Below are 23,266 nucleotides of genomic sequence, written 5' to 3'. Positions count from 1 at the left end.
AGGGAGAGGGAAGTGCTCCCACTACCTGACTCCAGCCACAACACGTGTTAAGCACGTGTTTTGTAATTAGTTTCTGTGTTTGGGTAGAAACCAAAAGAGCCAGAAGAAAATCCTACCCATTTCCCAGCTCTGTATTTACATAAATCTTTTACAATTTGAGAAGAAACCCATCTTTGCAGACCAGAGAGGAACAGCACACTGCGCTCAGCCCTTGGATCTGGAAATTGAGGGAACCTGAAACCCTGGATGCAGTGAAACACACCTACCCAGAGGTCAACTGCTTGGGGAAGAAATTCACCTGTCACTATGAAACCACATCACTTTGTTTGAGCTCATGGTCTTAATAACCTTTCCAAAGTTTCCTCTCTTTATTACTATTGCACATATACCATAGAGCTGGTCCTATAGTTGCATTTGAACATTAATTTAAATGACTCTGAGTAGGTACTGAACCCCTATTTGGGTGAATTCTGTGATGAATAGCTCCAAAACAGAGTCCAACCCTTCCCTATGCACAGATTGAAAAATTAAACTGTGATATTATTCTAGCTGTCAAGTCACTATTACTTAATAAGGTTTAAGATTTAAGACTGAGAATTGATGTTGAATCAAATGGGACCAGTATGTCTTCAGTATCAAATCAAGATACTGGCAAGTTACCCCTCAGTAGATGAATGAAGAATAAATTCACAGAACTTGCTAAAAATAGAAACATACAGCACACAAAAAGTTTCTCTAGATTATATGAAAGAATAGCAATAAAAGACGTTTATTCTTTTGGGAGATTTTGAATAAAAAAACTTTTTTATGTAAGCCTAGTCAGAAATACTTGGGCATTCTCCCAGTTCTAGGGCTTTCTTCTTAGTCATCTTCCTTCTGCCAGGAATTATTGTGTTTTGGTGTAATCCTGTATTTCTAACTCGGAATAATCTTTTTTGTTTCATACAGTTTTCCCATCTGTCATAAGAATTGTACTTTTAAAAATTTTTATAAGAGTTTCTAGCATGTATAATGGTTTTATAAATAGATATTTAACATTTTGTATTTAGTAAACACTTGGCATAAATATTGTGTTAGAATTCTTTAGAAAGAGTAACAACAAATGAAAATGAAACTAACATTTTCTTGACTATTGTTTGATTAGTAAAGTAATCCAATAGAAATCGGCTTCATTCACAGACTTAGTAAAGGAATCACCCTAGCTTGTCTTCAAAAATGCATTTTCTTCACTATGTTCAGAAGAATGAACTGGAAGTCTTTTCTTCCTTGTGCAAGGATGATTATTAGTGTTGCTATGAATACAGAATTTAGCTGTTCCCCCAGCAATATAGCCACTGATGCTGTTATCATGCACAGCCTATTTTGACAAAGCAGAAGCCACTGACTCCTTTCAAGGACTCAGGGCACCTGATAGCCTTTAAACCTGATTCTAGGTGTTGCTCTATAACACATTTTTTCATCTGATTATAGGATCAGCTTCTGAGTCTTTTTTCTTGAATGATCCAGATCTAGACCTGCTCCTGAATATCTGCAGTCTGTCTCTGCTGTTTCCCTTCATACTTTGCTTGGTGTTCAGCTGTATCCTTGTGCTATGCTTTAACCCCACCTGGAAACTCTGTCCCAACCAACTCTTTGCTTACTCCTACACCAGCAGGATAGGGAAAAGGATCAGAAGAGTAAAAGGAAATTAGTGGGTTGAGGCAAAGACAGTTTAACAGGAAAAACAAAGTGAAACAAGGAATTCAGTTTCCCACAAGAAGGCAAATGTTCAGCCATCCGCAGGAGACCAGGGCTCCATTATGAGTAATGTGAATTGGGCAGACAAATGTCATCACTACAATTGTGTCCTCCTTCCTTCTTCCTGCATATTTGCATGCTGAACATGATGACATATGGCAGAGAATATCTCTTGAGGCAGCTGGAGTCAGCTGGTCCAGCTGTGTCTCTTGCCAACCACTTGTGCACCCACAGACTCCTCACTGGTGGGATGGCATGAAAAGCAGAAAACACCTTGATGCTGCTCAGGTGTTGCTCATCAATATTATATTATCTGTATTATCAACACTCTTTCCAGCATAAATCCAAAATATAGCCACATACACTCTACTGTGAAGGAAATTTGCCCAGCCAAAACCAACACAGCTTGTCCTGTTGTTTTCTCTAACAGCCCTGGGTTTTATCTTGTCCCAGCTTCTTTCTCTGATATTCACTCAGTGAACTATATTAACATGTGTAAATCTCTTAGCATCTGACATAACAGGTTTTACAAGTGCTCCACAGTCACAGTATTGCCACAGTACAGCTGGCCTGGACTGGACAAAGTAAATCTGACCATAACCCAAATCCAATTTGGCTGGCCTAGTTCATGCCTGAACATTCCCTGGATAAGCTACAGGGGACCCTCAGCCATCCCTATTCAAGATGAGAAGTAAGAACTTCACTGTCCAGAGTTCTGGGTGGAGAGAGATCCCAGACAATAACTATCAGCCCAGGAGTTTTGAATCGAGTATAAAAGTGAGCTCTGCCAAATAAATGAGGCTGTTTTGTCTCCTGAGCATCTGGTTTGTGAGCTGTGGTTTTTCATCTCCCCACCCACGACCAGCACGTTACACTCCATCATCCCTGAAGCTTGAATACAATCTGACACAAAACATTTTAAATACTTAAGCAATCATGATGACAGTCTTTCAATAAGAGCTAATGGTTATAAAGATAGTAAGAAAGGTGAAATGGCTTCTATGAATTGAGTCCCTGAGTAACCTAGACCTATGCACTTTGAAGAAGAAATACGTGGAGGGGAACAAACTGTGACAAAATCATGAACTGCTGATCAGAGAATGCTCTGTAGCCTTATTCTAGTTTATTAGAATCATGGACAGGTCATGGTGTTAATATGCTTATATACAAATATTTTGTGCAGCAACAGGAAATGCTTCTGTGCACTTATTTTAAAGCAAGTCATAACTGGGGCAATTATCTTTTACAGTATTTGAGTATTAGAGAATGAAATTTATATCAGTTGTTAAAAAAAGCAGGTCTGTAAGTGGTTGTTAAATTAAATTTTGCTGTTCTAATATTTAAAATGTTGTAAACATTTTTGCTAGATAACTGTCTCCTCTCTGTGGGCCTTCCTTACTGTCCAGCAGTTTTATCAGAGAGACTCCAGAGCGTATATGTGATTTTGAATACTCCAAAGGAGCTATATTCCCTTTGAGTTACATAGCCTCAACATTGAAAATACAGGAAAGGTGACAATTTATCACATAACCTGTGTAAACATACAAATATTTTGATGCAGATCAGCATTGAAACAAAACATTAAAGATAACTTTCTGTGTGGTGATATACTTCTCTTACATGTTTTTTCCTTGGATTAATTTTATCAAAAGACCTCAGCCTTTTATTATTGTGATCAACAAAATTTATGCAGCAATTTTCAGGATTTTTGTTTTAAAGAGAACTTTTTCACCATACAGTTCACTGTTTCAAGGGCAAATCAGTGTTGAACACAACATCCTGTTCAATTTTGACAAGTTTTATCTGACTTCCTTTGGTAGATTTTTTAAGAGTCAAGAATTGTTCAGTGGGTCTCTAGTCTTGACACTGCTGGAGTGATTTATAATCCATTTCTAAGCCATATCTAGTCAGGCTAATGGATAGAAAATTCATTTTATCATGATTTTTTTTCCTAGGTGAAACCTGATTTGATGGTACTTCATTTGAAAGATTTTTGTTTATTGTGAAACTCCAAGAATTGTCATTAGGCAATTTGCTTTTGAAAAGTCTTTCAATTCCCAATAAAAGGATATAGCAGAAGGGAAGCAACCACAGCAGCAAAACCATATTCACTACTAAAGTTTCCTTCTATTTAGAGCAGAAAAGCAAAACATGAAGACAAAATTTCACATAAAGAAAGATATCTGATGGCTGGTCATAATGTTTAGTGTCTATGAAGTAAGACTAATGTATTTCCTGGCTGCTTTATCTTAGCAACTGAAGAGTGACCACAATAAGACTTAACAAGATAGATTTGGAATAGCACATAATTCAGTCTCAAATGCTGGCTGGGAAAGTGTGTACATTCTTAAACTACAATATATTCTTTGTCTTTCTGTCAGTCAACAAGGGAATTGTATATTTCAAACATAAAGATCAGCATTGCTGAAATAACCAACAGCAGGCAGAGTGTAGCCAACACAGACCTGTGAGACATATAAATGAATTATGCAGGATCTAATTGATATTAGATTTCCTTGAAAATAAATATAAGCTTACAGAAGCACTAAACAAGCACTTTACCAAACAAGTAGCAATGCTGGAGTACTGATGTTACGAGATTGCTAGCAATGAGATTTATGACTTTGTGAAGTCATAGCCAGACGAGGTGAGCAATATGGGTACCAAAGGAGTAAAGAAGAGATGGACATCCACCTCCTGTATTTAATAGACATCTAAGTAACAAAAACTGTCCAAAATAAAAAAAAAAAAAAAAAATGAAGCACAAGACAATGTAAATAGGCAGTGCATCCTACCGAATTTCCTATCAAAACTGAGTAATATGGTAAAGAGTGTAAGGAGGAAGGGAAACCTCCCACTTCAATTCAAAATTCTCCAGCTCCTAGGACTGATCATTTTAGTTTCAGTTTCAGGCTTATAACTATCAAGAATGACAGTCACCAGTTCTAAATATATAGCACCAACTCCATGATGTATACTCACAGTTAACTTGAGTTTTAGAAGCCAGCTGTTCTGTACATAGTGTTAAAAATCAATATTTTGCAAGAACTGACCATTCAAACAAAGTACTTCGCTGACAAAAGATTTGTGTAAAGTTCAGTTTAAAGAGGGTTGATTTATCAGTATTCTAAACACTCCCACTCCAGTTATCTCTAATGTCATAATTGCTGTTAAGTATATACATATATTCAGTTACAACAGAGGAGTGAACAGATGAAAGGATAAACTGTTAGAAGAACCTCACTGAAACTGAAGAAGGACTTTTTATTAGTTCTTTAGCTGAGATGCAAGTGAAAGGGCTTCATCTTAATTTTTAGCAATTCATGGGGAATAAGATGTGAAATCATGTGTTTTCACAATCTTGCTATAATTCCTGCAGCTGCCATGAAAATTAAGAGAGTGTCTGATCAGTTTAAAAGGGCAAAATGACACTTCCTAGCATGCTCAGATGTACCATTATAAGTACTCCATTATTTCAGGCTTTAATCACCAGAATATTTATTAATGTTGAATTTTTGCAAAGTAGCACGCTGATTATATGCTATTGGGATGATGTAAGGAGGTGGGGACAATCAAATTTCTAAGATTTATAAGAAATCTGTTCCTATATTAGTCTTCTCTAATTTAAAGGATTTCTGTCTCTAATCTGCTAAGCTTTTATGAGCTTTAAAAATTTTGGACGCAAATAACTATGTATAATAAAAATGCAGAATATATGTTATTCAAAAATACAGAATAATATATATGTATCGTTAAATATATGTATAATGAATGGATGGAAGACTACAGGAGTACATGAGAAATAATGTTTAAGGAATCATAAATGATTAAGGTTGTAAATTATGTCCTAGATCATTGAGTCCAAGCACTAGCTCAGCACTGCTGTGTTACCACAAAGACATATCCCCAAGTGTCTTATCCACATGCCTGTTGAACACTTCCAGAGATGATGATTCCAGCACTTCTCTGGGCAGAGTATTGCAATGCCTGAAACATCTTAGGTCTTCACTGAAGTTTTTTTTTAAATAATTTAGCATGAAACATAGAAAAAAATTGCATATACAGTATTGCAAGGGTGATCTGACTTCAGTCAGGAGCCTAGCCTGGCACAGCCACTTGCTCACAAACACTGTAGTAAGGCAAACACCATAATTCTGAGAGTCCTTCCCTTCTTCCTTCTCTCCCCCAGCTTTTACTTCCAAGTACAGTACATATGGAATGGAATATTCCTTTGGTCAGTTGGGATCAAAGACGTAGCTGTTCCAGCTGTGTTCTCTCCCAGCTCCTTTTTCACTCTAGTCTTGCTCATGGGGCAGCAAGAGAAACAGAGCAGGCCTTGATGCTGTGTAAGCGCTGTCCAGCAATAACTAAAACATTGGTGTGTGTCTGTGACTGCCTTGGTCACCAATCCAAAACATAACACAGTATGTGCTGCAGTGAAGAAAATTCCATTCTGCTCAACTAGTACGAGGTGGTGAGTAGCTGAGTGCAGAGCTGTTATTCATTAAATCCTGCGATACACAACAAAAAAGGCATTTGTTAATGTTAATTTGGGGTCAGTTAAAGAATGAAAGATAGAAATTCTTTGTAAGCAAATGGAAACTTCTGTAATTTGTTAGTGCAGAAGGTTGTGGACAGAAAAGGTATCAGTAAGTTTTGAAGATTGGTTAAATAGGAGATAGGTTCATAAATAGATGTCACAAAGAACCAGGAGCAATATATCATCTAACATCTCCATGGAACAGAATAACTGATTTGAGTGAGTAAAGTAGCCAGAATAGGATAATTTCCTACATGTCTACATATAAAAAAAGTAATGTTTTAAGCTTTCCAAACTTCTTGTTTAGTGTTTATTTTATTTTAATTGATCAATGAATCATGTTTCTTACTAGGCAATATAAAATAGTATAATAGTTTTTATATTTTCATTATAACATTTGTGTCATGACAAGTGAGAAGAATAAGTTATGTTGTTTTCGTACCCTTTTTGCGTGTGTTTTTTTTTTCTTTTGCATACAGCTAATGTGCTCCCTGGTATTATTTTTCTTTTTTTAATTACCAATCTAAAATAGCTAATAAGAAGCAAAAATACAGTAACTGAGTCATCAAAATGTTTGTTTCTCAAGTTTTATATCATTGTGAACATTATCAATAGTTGATTTGGGAGCAAACATTCTAGTAGACAGAATTTTTCATTTGACATTCAAAGCTTTGAAAAACAGAAGATTTTGTTTGAAATGATCCTATGAAACAGACAAAAAATATTTTAGATGCCTTATGTAATCAAAGACCCTTGTATCTTAAGCAAACTCACACACACAAAAACAGCCAATGAACTAAAAACCAAGTCCCCAAACAAAATACAAGTAAGCTTTCATACGTTTTCATTAACTAGACAGTGGTGTGGTTTCATATAACATAGCTATATTTCCATTCCCTCATTAATTTTTCTTAGGAAATTAATATGCTTCTCTTGTTCTTCATATTATATTTTAACAATTAATGTAATTAATCACATAAGAATTGACAGGACTGTTTTTAGCTGGAAAATAAATCACTTCACCTAGCTTTTCACACATTAAAGGAATGTATTTCTATCTGAGCTATGACTAAAAGGTGGAAGTCACCTATTTGCCATTGTTCCCTTACATACAAATATGATGGTTCAAAAATCGTTGCCTGTAAGAGAAATAAATTGGTTGATATTTGTAATTAAACCAGTTCTTTTGTTCTGTCTGCTCAGAGCTTAAGTATACTCTGAGGTCCTGGATTCCCTGAAGAGATAGCTAGACAAATTCTTGACTGTCCCTGTTTTCCTATTTTCTCCTTCTCCTTGGAAGTAAACTTATTTCCCACTTTGTTCTGCCAAATAATTGAGTCAGTGAAAAACAAACATCTATTTTAAGAAGACAGTGAAAATAGTTATCTCTTAATGGATTCTATAACTAACCTGTAGAATAGACCATATACAAAATGAAAGAACTCTTCATTTTGGTTTCTTTCTTAAGAAAGATTTTATAAAGAATGAAAGCTTTGGCTCTCACACATTTTATTTTTTACGACAAAATATGTAAGAAATTTAGGTTTGTCAGTTAAATTGCAGCTTTCTAGGGAGATTAATACTTTTGAAATAGTTTTCTCTCCTTATCCAGGCAATGAGATCTTTGTTTAAGAGAGGTTATTTTCCTCCTCTGTAGAGATACCATATTTCCAGTTACACAGTGACAAAATACATTGAACATCATTGAAACAGCATGGAAATGTTAAGAGGGAAAAAAGTTAAGACTATGAATCCCTATTAAGTTTGTGGGATTTGAGGGGAATATCACAGGGAACTTCAGAACCACTTGATCGTTTGTCTTTAACACTGGTATATATATTGTATTTATACTCTTGTCTCACAAGCCAGAGGCAAGGATTGCCTCTCCCTCATTCCCTGAATAATTTAGTTCAAAAGTGTGACTATCCAATGCCAAGGTTAGCTTAAAGATTTGTAATGCTTCAGAAGTTCAGAAAAAATCATAAATTCATAATTCATAAAGCTTATCATGTAAAATATTCCTGTTAGCCACAGTGTGTTTTAGAATGAAACTCTGAAAATTACCTGATCTGCTATTTAGAGTGTAAAAGTGTTTTCATTTACTACGTAGAAGTGTTGGAAATGAAACATAAAATCAGTTCCCTCCAGTGTTTCTTCTAGAATAACCATTAACAGTTTAAATAATGTAGTTGGATGTATATATTGTTCTAACCTAATTGAGTGTCAGAACTTTCTCAGGGACATAGTAGCTGATCAATACCTGGTGTTATTTGTAGAAAATGTTTTTAAAAGATGAGAGAAGATTAGATTTGATGATCAGTACTTCACAGAAAAAAGAAGCTATGGACAAATTTTTCTTCCTATTTTCTTCCTATTCATCCAGACTATAAAACCAATTGGAAGATGTTTGTCACGAAGAGCATTATATTTTACCAGTATTATAAAAAGTTAGATGTTGTAAATGAAGTTTTACAGATGTTGGACTTTAGTAAATGTAATTTCTAAAAAGAAATACTATATATTTCATAGATAAAGACAGGAAAATGTAAGCATTTCTCCTATTTGTTTTTTCAAATATCAGAAATGTAAATCTTTCAAAATGTCGTAAGTAAAACTTTCCCCCTCATATGGTCATATATGTATATATAGTGATTTTTATTTGCATTATGTGTCATATAACTTTTATCTCATGCATCTTCATATTTTACACACAGAAATATGTTTTTTAGAATTTCAACAAGAAAAACAACAACAAACCATACAAAAACCACCAGCATCAGAAAACACCCTTCAGATTTTTCCTCAGGTTTCTTTTTACTCAGATGTTGTGAAGTGGAAATCTTTTGAAGTTTATCTTTCTTCTTTCTTACTTATAGATTTCTCTTTCTCCTCACTTGTTTCAAAGAGAAACTGAAATAAACAAAGAACAATATAGAGACTTTGGGAGTTGTCTGAAAATTCAGACACTTGAGTTCAAAGACCCAGAAAGGAATCTTACTTTATAAATTGGTGTTTCTTTATAATTCTGTCAATGTTTATTTCCTTTTTTTCCAATTTAAGGGAAAATCCATTTGCTGCATTTACTTCCCTTTTTTTCATTCATTTGGTAATGAAATTAATTTGGTAAGAAATTTGGCAATGAAATTCATTTGGTAAGAAAGTGGTTAATGAGAATGTACAAGAACAAGCAGTTCTTTCCCTTCTTTTCTACTATGAAGTTTCAGAGATTTCTGCAATTCCTGAGAGTAGCAAGTATTGCATCTAATTTTGAAAGACAGCTGAAAAGAAGGCTTATTTTATGGCATTGCAGCTTCTAAGTCATGCTTAAGAATCTGTGCTGGCAAAAAAAAATATTTGGATATTGATTAAAGGGGAATCTTGAGTTAATATTATGGAAATGTGGAAAAAAAAATCAGGCTTAGATGTATCCTTCAAACACACAAATAAGTTTCATGGCCCATAATGGAGACATGAACAAATGGAAGAGATTCCAATAAGGATAACCAGAGGAGTGGAGTGGAGCATCACTTAAGGAGGGCTGAGGTAGCTGGGACTGCTCAGCTTCAAGTACAGAAGGCTCCGGGGCTCAGGGGGGTACTTAGCAATGTTTATAAATATCTGAAGAGAATGTGCAAAGAAGACATACCCAGGCTCTTAACAGTGGTTTTGGTGACAGAAAGCAAGAAAATGGGCACAAACTAAAACACAGGAGATTCTCTATGAACACCAGGAAACACATTTTTACTGTGAGAGTGAAAAACACATTGGCACAAATTGCTTGGAGGGGTTGTGATGTTTCCTCCTTGGAGGAGATAAAACCAAAAGCAGTCTGGGATGGTCCTGTGTGATTGGCTCTTGATGGCTCTGCTTTAGCAAGCAGCTGGACAGGATCACTTTCATGGATCAATTCCAATGTAAGCCTTTGTGTGAGTCCATGATTTCAAGTTTAGGCAACTCAAACAATAGCATGGTTTAATCCTAGCCATCAACTCAGACCCACACAGCCACTCCTTCACTCCTATTGGTGGGATGGGGAAGAGAGTTGGGAGAGGAACAGTGAGCAAATTTACGGATTGAGATAGTTTAAAAAGTAAAGCAAAGTCTGTGCACAAGCAAAATTTAACAAGGAATTCATAAGCATGACACCAAATGGAATGGAATATCACTGGTCCTAGCTGTGCATCCCCAGCCTCCTTACTGGGGCAGGCTGAGAGGCAGAAAAGGTCTTGTAAGCACTGCTCAGAAAAGACAAAAACATTTCAATGTTAAAAAGTCTGTTTCCATCACAAATCCAAAGCACAGTCCAATGCAAGGTACTATGAAAAAAATTTACTCTATCCAAGCCAAGCCAGCCAAAACCAGTATAGACAATTCAGTTTCTCTTCTCTTAGAAAATTCTTCATTCTTGATATCCAAGATGCTATCCATGACACAAATTTCAGTTATGCACAGCACACAGTGTATTTATTGTATGCTACTATAACGTTAGGTATGTTTCAGGGGCATTTTACATATATTTTATTGGCTAAATGTGAAAAGGACAATAATAAAAGTAATGATGAAAATATTAAAAGTTCTCTATGAATGTAATTTCTTTTCCTCACACTAAGCAGTAGTTTACATCAGAAGTTCTATTGAAATCAAAAGCCAGAGAGGAACAGTGAAGCAATTAGGTCTGAAAGCAGTCATTAATGAGCACAGGCTTCATCCATTCCAATATTATTGGTAAAAACTTAATGCAAACCCTATAAATTTTTAAGGCTAATGATTTTTAATTTAATTTTCTATTTACCTGGTCTGGGATAAAAGAAACTGCTGTATAGGCACAGGAGTGCTTAAAAAAAATAAATATAACAAGTAACAGCTATCTGTAGTAAAGTAAAATTCATGCAAAAACTGCAACAAAACATCATTTTTTCTAAACATATTTACTTGGGTTTAGAAGCTTGACAAAGTCTTACAAAATGATGCAGGAGAATTCTTTCTACTAAAATAACAAGAGAGATATATGATTCCTCTGACTTAAAGCCACACAGTTTCATCAAATAAAATATAGCTTAAAATGCCTTTTTATTTGAAGTGAACAAAGCTGGGACATATCAAAGGGAAGCAATAAGTGGTAGAAGAGACAATTGTTTCTATGAGAATAAATTAAAGTGTACCAAGTGGAGAAAGGCCCCACTTTAAGGTCCTCAAGTTCTTAGTCTAAATAAACAGAAGAGGGAAAATGAGGGAAAATAAATATGCTGATTACTAGTGTTATCTGGAAATGAAGAATGTAGTTTCAGAAAACTTTTTCGGATTTCACTGCTGCTAAGTATTCACATGGCAAGAGATCAATACAGAAGGAAGAAAGATCTGTATTTTGCTCATATATATGAGAAACTGCTATGATTAAAAATTGGTCTGGTTTTGCCTCCAGTTTTTCCTCTGACCAGAAACTCCATCTTGGAATTGGAAAAAAGTCCATGATAAAAATTCAATTAACTGGTGATAAAACAAATCTTGTCCACAGTGAAGTATGTTGTTGAAAAGTTCTCAATAGATTCTTGGTTTCTCCCTAAAAGCAATAGCAATTTGGTCTCAGGAATATAAATTATAACCTGAAATTTGGTTTAGCTGGGTTATTAACCCACCCAAAATAGTGTAAGAAATATACCATGTAGTCAAGGATTAAGCCAATATCTCCTGGCTCAGAGGTTATTTTTTAGTTTGTAGAGAGTAGGATAAACTGCACTGAACTGCACTTCATAGTGCGACTGAAAAATTGACAGAAGTGGTTAAACAATTTCCAACAATAGTCACAGAGATTGCTACAGTGTAGATTTAATCTAAATTGTCTCATTTAAGTTCAGACATCCTTTGTCCCTTGCAACACCAAGAGTCACCAACTTGGTGATGACTACAAAGAACTGAATTTTGTCTGATTTTAAGGAATCATGATTGAATATTCTAAAAATTTTCCAAGTTGACTTACTCAAATGAGTAAATTAGGAAAACATTTATTTTAATGGTGCAATAGCAATGTAATAGAATTCTACTTGTTTACTGAAAACATATTTCTGCAAAATATGGTGTGAACAAGGGAAATGGGAGAGGAGGCAGAAAACAGAAACAATAGAATTTCCACCTAAAAATTTGCTTCAGTCTGAATAATCCACACTCTGTACATAAACTAAAAAAAGGAGCCTGGAAATAAAAAAGAGGATTATCTGGGTAATGGGCAGAATCAGAATTCCTAGAAAAATATGCCAATTTGTTTTTCATTCCTCAGCATGAATTATCATGAATTAGAACCCATGCAGTGACTAACGGGGGGAAAAAGTGACATTGGGTTACTAATTGCTGAACAAATAAATACACACACAGAAAAACAAATTGTCTCTAATTAAATATTTTGATGAATATTAATGGTATTTCAAAGAAGAATTCGGGGCACTGGGGGAGGAGGGGGAAGAAGGAAAGAAACATCCAGCTGGCTGCCCAAAGCATTTAGATTTTGATAAATGATAAAAAAAGAAAGGAAATAAATCTTATATCCAAGTCAATTGTTTCAATATTCCTGATGAATTTTTGACTACAGCCAGAAACATTAAATGTTCTAGGGTTTGAAAGCAAGAGGCATTCCACATCTTTATCAGTCATGTCTCTGATATTAGTAGGGGTTTTCTATGTTAAACTGAGTCAGAAAAATTTAATCTGATCACTTGTTCTTTATTATACACAATATTTTGAAATTGAATCATCTAGTGCTAAACTAAAGAGTACTTGCAAAAAACCCCTACTTTGACAACTAACCTAAGAAGTGGAATTTTGGTGCAACTGTGGACTGATTGAGCTCAGTGACCTCAGCTCTGGCTCACTGTCGAATCCTGGGGATGCTTGTGGCAGCAGTACCCAGCTTATACCCAGGCAGCTGCCTAGAAAACTTCATTGCCTGTGTGTCAGAGAGCTTCCTTCTGGGAGAAACCTGGTCTTACACTGTGTCTTTTGTCCACTGCACTGGAGGCAAGGATACCACTGGATAATACCAGAAGGAAACTTGTACAGATTCATCTTGTCTTCCCTCAAAACTCTAATGATGCCTGCAGTTCAGCATGGGCTTGTGGTCATACTCTGCAGAAAACATACAGGAAACCACAACAGGAAAGCAATGCCTTCGTATTAAATACATTTTACTTTTATATTTTAAAATATAATTTTTTTTTATTTTTAAAATCCTACTTCCTTTACCTGTGAGTTATTTGTATTGTTATTTCCTATTTTTCTCTGCGCTAATTCTCTTGGTTCTGTGTATTGTTTCTTGTGAGCTACGTTTGGTCCTTTCCCAAAAAAATTGCCATGAGATAGCCCCTTACTGCCATTCCAACCCCTATATCATCCTCTGTTAATCAGTCTTCATTTCTCTTTGAATTTCTTTGAGTTTGGGGCTTTTTTTTGTTTATTAGTTTGTGTGTGGGATTTTTGCTGTACTTCATACATATAGATATAATGTATGTGTATATGTATTAAATATGTGTGTGCATGTGTGTGTGCATGCATATAAAATGGCATCTTTGGTTTCCTCCTCACATTTTTGCCAGATGTTGTGTAAAAATACTCAATCTCTACATTTTTATAAGCCACCTTGAAAATATAAGTAAGGAAAATTGTTAGGAGCTGAAGTCCTTCATTTCAGAAAGCATTTTACTTGTCTATATGAATACCCATAATTACAAAGCAAGACTTCAGAATACAGGGGAGGGGAGAATGTGAACACAGTAGATGCTTTTTCCAGTTTTTGCAAGGTTTTGCAATTTAGAGAACATCTGAGAATTTTTGTTGCTAAGGAAATTGCATCTTTTAGCTCTATTTTCAGACCTGTTTCTTCTGATTTTATTGCTATTACATATTTCTTGAGAAAAAAAAATCTCTCTTCTAAATACAGTACAGTTAACCTTCCTACTTGGGTAAAAATATTGGGAAAATGTATTTGAAGAAACATGTATGTGTACTACAGAAATTGACAGATGCTGAATAAAATGTATTCTGGCCTAAAAATATTCAAATTGCCATACTTTTTCAAACTGGTCCAGTCCCTCAGTGTTGCCAATATTAAATGTTTAGAGACAGATGAATATTCAGAAGGAATGTTTTTTAGTTAATTTGTTTTTTCCTAATCCTGGGAAGCCAGCATCCTTTCTGATAATAAATTATTTTCTTAGTCTCTTCAGATTGTTAATATTCTGTTGCAGTACATTCTGTTACTTATTATGGCATACCATGAATAGCTATTCTCAGAAATTAAAACATGTGTCCATTTTCTGTTCATTCTGTGTGTTCCTCTCTGGATGTTATGGAATTAAAATTAGGAACTGTCATTTTGCATTTCTGACTTATTTAGGTAAAATACGAAAGAATGAAATCCTGATCAGATTCACTGCTTGGAGAGAAAGTATTTCTACTTCTATTGCATCTTCTCTGGGACAAGGTGAAAAGGACTGAACTTTGCATTCTAAGAAGTCTAACTTTACCTACTTGCCTTTATTTACCTTTACAACTCCTAGTAGTTTTGAAAACTCATTACCATAAGTATGGAATTGTTTTCACTGCCAATTAGCTTTATACTAATTACGAAAAACAGTGACTTATTCAGAAACTGTATGTCTTTTTGCAATAACTAGGACAATTAACAGGCCATTTTTAATTTAACTCAAAGAATTCCTATGTTACTTGTTTTTTTTGGGTAATTTCTTCAGGCATATCTCTTGACTTGAAAAAAGGCTATGCATATAGAAGAACTCTTTGTACAAAATTCAGGTTAGCTTATTTTGAGTTATAAATTTTTGGGAAAACCTGCTGGCCTGGAAAGCAATGCTTTGTATAATACCTGACTTTGGAAATGCATCCTCAGAAATATTTTCTGTAAATATTCCAAATGTGCTTCAGCTTTGACCTTGTGGGACTACTAAGGTGATGCATTTTCTGTTTTCCCAGCTCTACACCAAGATTACTAGTAAAAGTTTGATTTATTGTCTGCTCCGGTTTTTGAATTGAGTGCTTGCTTCTTGAAAATTTTCATCTGATAGGGAAGGTGTTAAATATTAGAACAGTTATTTTTCATCATTACGAAGATAAGGAGAATTACTATGAATAGCCTTTTATTGCTCCTATATTGGAAATAACACTATGGACTTTAGGGAATTTGAAGGAGTATTAAACTACCCAAGTCTCATATTTTTTATGAAAGCTGAAGGGGTTACAACAGTTTTTTAGTCTGTTGTATTATTTGGTTTGAGACACCAGCTACTTGTAAAGCAAATGTAATAGTGAGGTTTCCTTTCCACCACTGACCTCAGCTCTCAAAGAATGAAAATACAATTCCTAATTTTTCCCATTCTTGACCTATTTCCTTTTCCTATCATATGTTCTTGGATGATTTTTTTTAAAAAAAAAAAAAATTAGTCCCTTACCCTTTGTTTAATAATTTAGATCAAATACAGAATACACTTACAAAATCATTGGCTTAAAAACCCAGCTCAGAATTTAGGGGTTCAGCTTAAGTTCTGGCAAGGTTCTAAGGAATATTATCTTCAGCAAATTCCTAAATTCTTAGGAATTATAATCTCTGTGGAAAAAGCAAATGGGATTTATGCATAACTAAAGACAGCTATTTACTGTGAGACTGGTGCTCTTTGTCAATGCTAAAGAGAAATCAGATCAGTATATCTAGTGTTTATTTCACTCTTACTGCATTTTTGAGATGTTCTGTATTCGAGATCTGGGGGTCAATAGGAAGTGTGCAGAATGAGATACACAGCTGAACAAAACTCATATCATAAACTTTTCAAACCACTATTTTCTTCACAGAGGATATAAGTGCCCCAAAACTGACAACTTTTCAGATGGTCAAGATACTATGTTGTTAGGATAATATTGATCAGAACTATTATGGTGTTCCTGAGAAATGACTCTGCTCTGCTAGTCTGTATCCAGTTAGTCTTTTTCAGTAGCAGTCACAGGTAAAAGAATAGATCTGGACTGAGCTGTGAGAAACAGGAGAGGTGGGAAGAAAAAGAATCAACTTCCACTGAGTCACACTGCAGAAGACACTGCTACAGACAGGAGGTGGGAAGGAGCTGGCCTTCTTCAGTGACAATCTTCTCCCAAAGAAAGATTTTTCTGACAGAATAAAGGAAGATAACTTTAGAGTATTCTCTTGAAATTTGGATCTAGCTGATAACTTCACCTGTGAATTGCTGTTCAGCACATTGGAAGAGCAGAAAATCTACAATAACTTCTAGAAAAAGCTTATTTTTCTGTATTGGCTGTGAAGATGAGTCCATTAACATAAGAAGTTTAGCTGAGCACATTGACTCAGTTGGAAGAATCAGATTTTCTTTTTGAAGATCTACATAAATGTAAAGTGTGCAGTTTAAAAGCTGTGAGATTATGAACCTGGACTGTTTTACATTTCAAGTTTTAGGTTTTGTATTTCAGAATAATCAAGTGGTATGTTTTAAAATACATTTTAGGATCTTTGCATTCAATTTGACAGAGCTAACAATTTTACATAGAAATCTTAAAAACTGGATATATATTGATACAAAGTAAATGTTTGCAGATATCAGCAAATGCATCAGTTTAAGCCTTTCTTAATTTTTTTTCCTTCTGGAATTTTTTGTTTGTTTTAGATAATGTACTTGCAAAATACTAATATTTCATTACTAGACAATTATATTGTCTAATTATTTTGCACCCAAAAGTATACTCAAAAACAAAACAGAGATTTTTTTTCAGTTTAGAGACATTAAAATATATTATAATGCATTCATGAAGTATAGTATCTCAGTTACTGAAAGAGTTCTCCATTTAGCCATAATGTTACTGTATATCATGTTCAGATTCTTGAGAAATTACTCAGTTTTAGACTGATGTGCTGTTGCTATGCGATTAATAGTAGTACTGGGAGGTGGAGATATACCCTGGGATACACACACAACTCATTCTCTTCCTTTGTGTTGTAACATGAGAAATAGTCAACTGCTTTACATTTCTGAGAGCAGCTTCCTGAGAACAGCCTAGGAGTCAGACCATTCCAAGATTCATTCCTGTTAGGCTGCATGCAGCCAGCCCCTGGTGCAGCCCATGCTCTGAGAGCATCAATTCAGGCCAGTCACTGACTGTCAGCCTCAGTGACTGGGGACCTTCCTCAATAAATATAACTAATGCCAGCATGACCTTATGAATCATGAAATACACATTTTTTTTTTATTCCTTATGACACTGCAATGACCCCCTTAACGTCTTCATATATGCAGGCTAATAACATTTAGCTCCTTTATACAAGAGATATATAAATATATAAAATGCTGAAGTGTCACCTCTAAATACTTTCTGTATATCTAGACACAAGATACTGACTTTGGAAAGTTTATGATATAACACTGGAAGAAAAAAAAAAAAGAATAGGAGAAAAACCCTGCAATTTTCCTAATTTATAAAATACTTCATCCTCATTGAGAGCTCAGGTGAACCCTTAAATCTCTTAATTAACTGCATGCTATCATTTACCAGTATGAAGAGAACAAAGGCTAGGAAGGGATAGTTTCAGACACTGAAGTTTTGCTTTAGGGAAACTCACCTTCACACTGTTTTATCTAGTGCCAAGTACCAGCATCCCTGCTGAGGCTTTCCTTTGTAAATCAGACTCGAGACAGCCTACATGATGTATTGCTGCAGCAGTTTGTTTAGTACTAAAGTTGCTGCTCCAGGCTAAAGAGTCAGGCTTCAACATTACTAAGGTGTTCTTACTTTTATAAGTGGTGCCTGTGCTGGATTCAGTTGCTCTGTCATAATTGGAATTGTTACGCTCATTGGGGTGACACAGGTGGCACTATTTACCCCTGAACTATGTCTGGATTAATGAATTAAACAGAGCCATGCTTCATTACTGGGCATAGCCATTATTTTTTCTTTACTAATGAATGATCAGAATAGGCCTTGATATTTAGAACTTTGGGACTGTGTAAACTATCATTTCCCCAAATACTTCTTAATCACAGCTGAGGACAGTAACATCCCTAGCTTGTTTCAAAGGCTGAGAGATGTTATAAAATTATATGTCCACTTCTCTGGATTCATTGGCCTTTATGTCTGGGAAAAAGCCACATCATCAGCAGCAGTACATAGGGACCAGTCAGAAGGGAGCTGTGTATCTGCTCCACGTTAAAAAAGATCTTTGCCAGTTTGAGTAGAATGCATTGAACAGTTTGCATGAGATTCATGTTGTGTCTGAGTAATCTGGTCTAAATAAAAGATGTCCTTTATGGTCCCTTCCAACCCAGGCTACTATTCTGTGATCTTATGTAACTATTTTTTTTTCTTTTGAATATATACTTTTGTGCTTAAGTATAAAAAAATCAAGTAAAAAAGGCATCATGAGAGATATTTCCATATATGGATGTATATATTATTTGGTTTTGTCTTGTGAATAAATGTAGGGAATGTAGAAATGTAGAATATAGAAAATAGAAAAATAATTTCAGTATATTTATTTACTGCATATAATTTTTCTCTAAAGTTTTTCTCTCAAAATTTCCAAATTATATTTGATTTGAACAGAATGGATTTAAGTCTTGCTTTGGGCAAAAAAAAAAGACAACAGAGCCCATCTAACCAGAAACTTTAGAACTGCATAGGCAATGTATTTTAGGCAATGAGAGCTGTCTTTGCTGAAACAACATGAAGCCTCAGCCAGTGGACATTAACTTTTAACACTGAGATTCCCTGGAGTGAATTTCAAAAGAAGCTTGTAGACTATGTTTAAGAAGAAAAGCAGGAGAAAAGGAGGCAGACACCAGAAGCCATGGAGACTTTTAAATCCTCCATGAATTTTAAAATATGATTTAGGTTGGTTTTGGATCTGAGAACTTTTGTTCTGTAATTCCCCAAACAATTAATGATTATTTGGTTTAAGGGAAAAAACCTATTTCTTAGAAATAATCACTGATGATCAGCTGAACTTCCCAATTTATTCTGAGTGAATTTAAATCCCTCTAGAGAACAGCCAACAGAAAGTATTCTGACTCACAGTCCTACAATTAGAGTCAAAGAAGTCCTAAATATAATAATTATTCTTATAAGTATATATTTATATAATGATATAATAATTCTTATAAAATATAAGAATTCTGATCTAAATTTGGTTGCATAGGCCATACAATGTAGAAATACCTTATTGAAATATAAGACTAAACCTTGGAAAATAGAGTGAGAAAAGCTGGAAACCCTGCTGTCATAGATGGAGTGATCATGAGAAAGTAGTGCCATTCTCTAGATCTATCTGATATTTTCTATCACCCTGGGAAATATGGAAGTAGATATGATATTCAAATAACCTTCCTACTTTCCTGTTCCATGCAGGTAAATTACACTTGCAGGCTGTAGAAGCAACTATAAAAAGACAATCTTGTTTCCTTGCAACTGTTTTTTGCATTTAAGGAAGTCTCCAAACTCCTTCAAAAAAACTTAGTATGAGTAGGGAGAATCCAAATTTTCTGTATTACAAACCATAGCTTTGGCATGGAATAGCTGCAATCACCAAATTATTGAAAGTCATAATCAGGATGTGAATCTGAGGCATCACTTATCTGCCTCCTCACCTACTCCTTAGTATTAAAGGTTCCTTCAGCAATCCACATTCCTCTAGCTGGAATGAACATTTGATACCCCCAGGTATCAAATGTTGTAAAAAAAAAAAGGTATTTAACAACAATTTTAGAAAACATCAAGGAATTTGTAATTCAGAAATTAATTTTCTGTTCTGGAATATTCTGCCTGGACTGATAGGATCTTCAGATATACAAATAAGCATTCCTATAAGGTTTTCCTTAATTAGAGACTCCCTCTAAGAGTAAAAGAGAAATTTTGGGAAATACTAACAAAAATCATGATAGGACAGTTGATTTCTCTTTTTTTTCCAGGAGAAGTTAGTCAAATATAATCTGCTTTTAGTTATAACATTAGATTTTCTATTTTCAAGTGACCTGGTGCTTCCTTTTTTTTTTTTAGTGGGAAAAAAAATCAAGGTAAAACAGAAAGACAGAAAACTGACCTCTTTTTGGTCTGTTCTATTACTGCTAAATACAATCCAACTAAGATCTCACATCAAAGCTACACTATATATCTCATTTACATCTTAACAAATGGTAAAACAATTAAGATTTTAAAATCAAGATAAAGTGGTTGTAAATGCTTGTAAGTGTTGAATGTAGGGCCATTAAGTATCTTAGAACAATTATTATATTGTACTACAGTATAATATTACATTAAAAAAAATCTATTCATATGATACACTTCCCTCTAAGAGATACAAACATTTATCATAAGACAAAGTGAACAATCATCAAAATTATTCATGATTATCTATTACACCTAAAACCAACTATTAATAACTTTCAGTCTCCTTTAATATTTTTGTCTTTATTAATAGACACTTTTAATAAAGTTTAAAAAATTTTTAAGTCATTCCTTGTATACAGAATAGATTAGCCTAATTATTAGCAAAGTCATTAAAAAGAGGCAAAAAGCTTCCTATATAGAAATAATATTTTGTAAATCTTGATGACAGGCTTTTAATGAAGTGCATAAATCTAATCTTAATATTCACAAAAAAATCTGTTTAAAAATCTGCTTAGACACAAATACTTCAGTTTCATGTTGCAAATTAAAATTTCATAACCCAAAAGCTGAGAAGATAGCTATCACAATGCTGCTTTTAAAAACACAGAGAAGTGCTATGGAAATAGAGCTCCTATCTTATCTTTTAGGGGACTGAATACAGAAAGTGAAATAGGAGAGTTTCAAGAGAATCTACGTGAAGAAAATAATCATTACTCATCACTAAGAGCAGGCTCATGTTCAAGAAAATTATTGCATATGATAACAGGGTTGCTATTTGGCTTCATTTATTTTGCTAAAAGCATTAATCCCAGGGAACAGTCTCTTCCTGTGGCTAGTAATTTGAGCAGTTCAGAGTGGGTAACCCCTTCTGAGATGTCTAGTCACTTCACACCACTCAGCATACAAACAAGAGTCTACTTTGGGCTTCTTCTAATCTTAAATCACACACACAGACACAGATACACACACACACACACAGATCTGCACACCTCCCTTTTCTTAGTCCCTGTTCACAATATTGGGATTGAAGTCAAGGCTGTGCTGAATAATGAAATGTGGTAGAAGATGAAAAGCCTACTGGGTTACTGTTGCAGCACATCTTTTACAAGGCACAAATAGGCAGATCTGCTGCAGTCAAACCCATCTAGGATTATTATTGAGGATCCCCTTTTGTGAATAACTCCCCAAACTCAAAAATTTTATGTTGGAGGGAACTAATTTGGAGATATATATTCTTTTAGCCTTTGAATATGAAAGCATACATAAATTTTCTCCCTTGATCTTCAAATGCCGATAATGTTAGCAAAGAAAACCAGGAATTTTAACCAGTTTATTTAACCAATTTTAAAACCAGTAAGTGTATATTCTGCAGATTCAGATTATGCAGCTAACTAATCTTGTCTAGTGAAAGGTGCCCCTGCCCATGGCAGGGGAATTTGGAACTAAATGATCTTTAAGGTCCCTTTCAACCCAAACTGTTCTATGAGTACATGATTCTAGGAAATCTGAGAATATTTTCAAGCATATACCATTATATAAAACACTAGATTTGTCTTTAATTTGAAATGTTTAAGTTTCTGTTAGCAATACTCTATATCTCTTCCAGAAAAGCTTTGATATTCTTTATTTTAAGTTAGATTTTTATTCTATGTGTTGCTTACTGCATACTTTCCTTACTTATCTCAAAAGATTTTCTGAACTGCAGTTCTATTATTTGAATTTCTATTTGTATTTTATTGCAAAACAATATAAAAAAAGAATTATATACAAGAGCTGGAATGAATCATCTGAATTGGGTACGATGAAAAGTAACATAGTACAGAGTTGAAGAAATGGAACAGGTGAATAAATATGAAGAGAAGGATTATCCTCCTTTAATATTTTCTCTTTCCTATGTTACAAAATTTATAACTATGCTGATGATTGAATTCAGAAGACTATGCACTAAATAATAACAGACCTTTTGTCTGAAGAGAAAATAATTTTTTCCCCTCAAATATAATTTTTTTCTTTGCTAAACCCCTGATTTTTTTTTTCTGAGAAAAATCAACAAAATTCAGGTTTTTTACTAACATATCAAAGCACCATTACTCCTGCTTCTGAATTGAATCTAAACTGGAGATGGGATTAGTTTCTTGCATGTATTATATTGCTTCTATGAAAATGACAGCTGACTGTAGCAGGATTCCTACATATTCAGTGTGTCCTGTCAGAGCCAGGATATGAGAGGGTTTTTTTAGAGCAGCAATCACTCTCAGCCCCCATTCAAAACAGCCAGACACTTTTTGCATAATCTTTTTCTTCTAGACCACCAGTAAGAAGGAAAGAAATAGACAGCACAGCCAAATATACACCTGATAAGTTTGAAACATCCAGTAATAGTTCCACAACAGCAACAAAAAGCAAGTGTTCACTGTGTGACATGAAATAAACAACAGTGCTGTGTTTCAGTAAAGTTATAATGATATGTCATTTTCATACTTACAGTGTTCACATATGGAGCGCTGTGTTTCGTGGTTTGAAGTATATGATAACTGTAGTGGGAAATATAATTAAATATTTTAAATAGAGATATAAATGGTGTGAATATAAAGAGAGTGAAGGAGCAGAACATGATGCATTTCAGCAAGGTTCAATCAATATTAAGATAAAATCAACACTTGAAATGTAAGATCCTAAACCATAGCAATATAAATCAAGAAGGAAGTTATTCACAGTCCTAGAAAATGACAAGAGAAAAAGCAATGGCAAAATCCAAAAAAGAAATCCAAACTGTACAAAAAGCAAAAAAGAAAAAAAAAAAATATGAAGACTCATTAGAGGGAA

At 34.5% G+C, this 23,266-nt stretch overlaps 1 long non-coding RNA gene across 1 annotated transcript; it reads right to left on the bottom strand.

Moving 5' to 3' along the window:
- Window positions 1-673: 673 nt before the first annotated feature.
- Window positions 674-18,082, bottom strand: LOC147655342 (uncharacterized). The gene is made up of 2 exons (XR_015284220.1): window positions 17,901-18,082; window positions 674-6,248 (listed from the first exon to the last, which is right to left on the bottom strand). It is a non-coding gene; the product is annotated as an uncharacterized LOC147655342 (long non-coding RNA).
- Window positions 18,083-23,266: the final 5,184 nt, after the last annotated feature.

This window comes from Cyanistes caeruleus, chromosome 1 (assembly GCF_971803275.1).
Source record: "Cyanistes caeruleus chromosome 1, bCyaCae1.hap1.1, whole genome shotgun sequence".
Taxonomy (NCBI): Eukaryota; Metazoa; Chordata; class Aves; order Passeriformes; family Paridae; genus Cyanistes; species Cyanistes caeruleus.
Note: the sequence above shows the minus strand (reverse complement) of the source record. Positions and strands in the feature narration are given on the sequence as shown.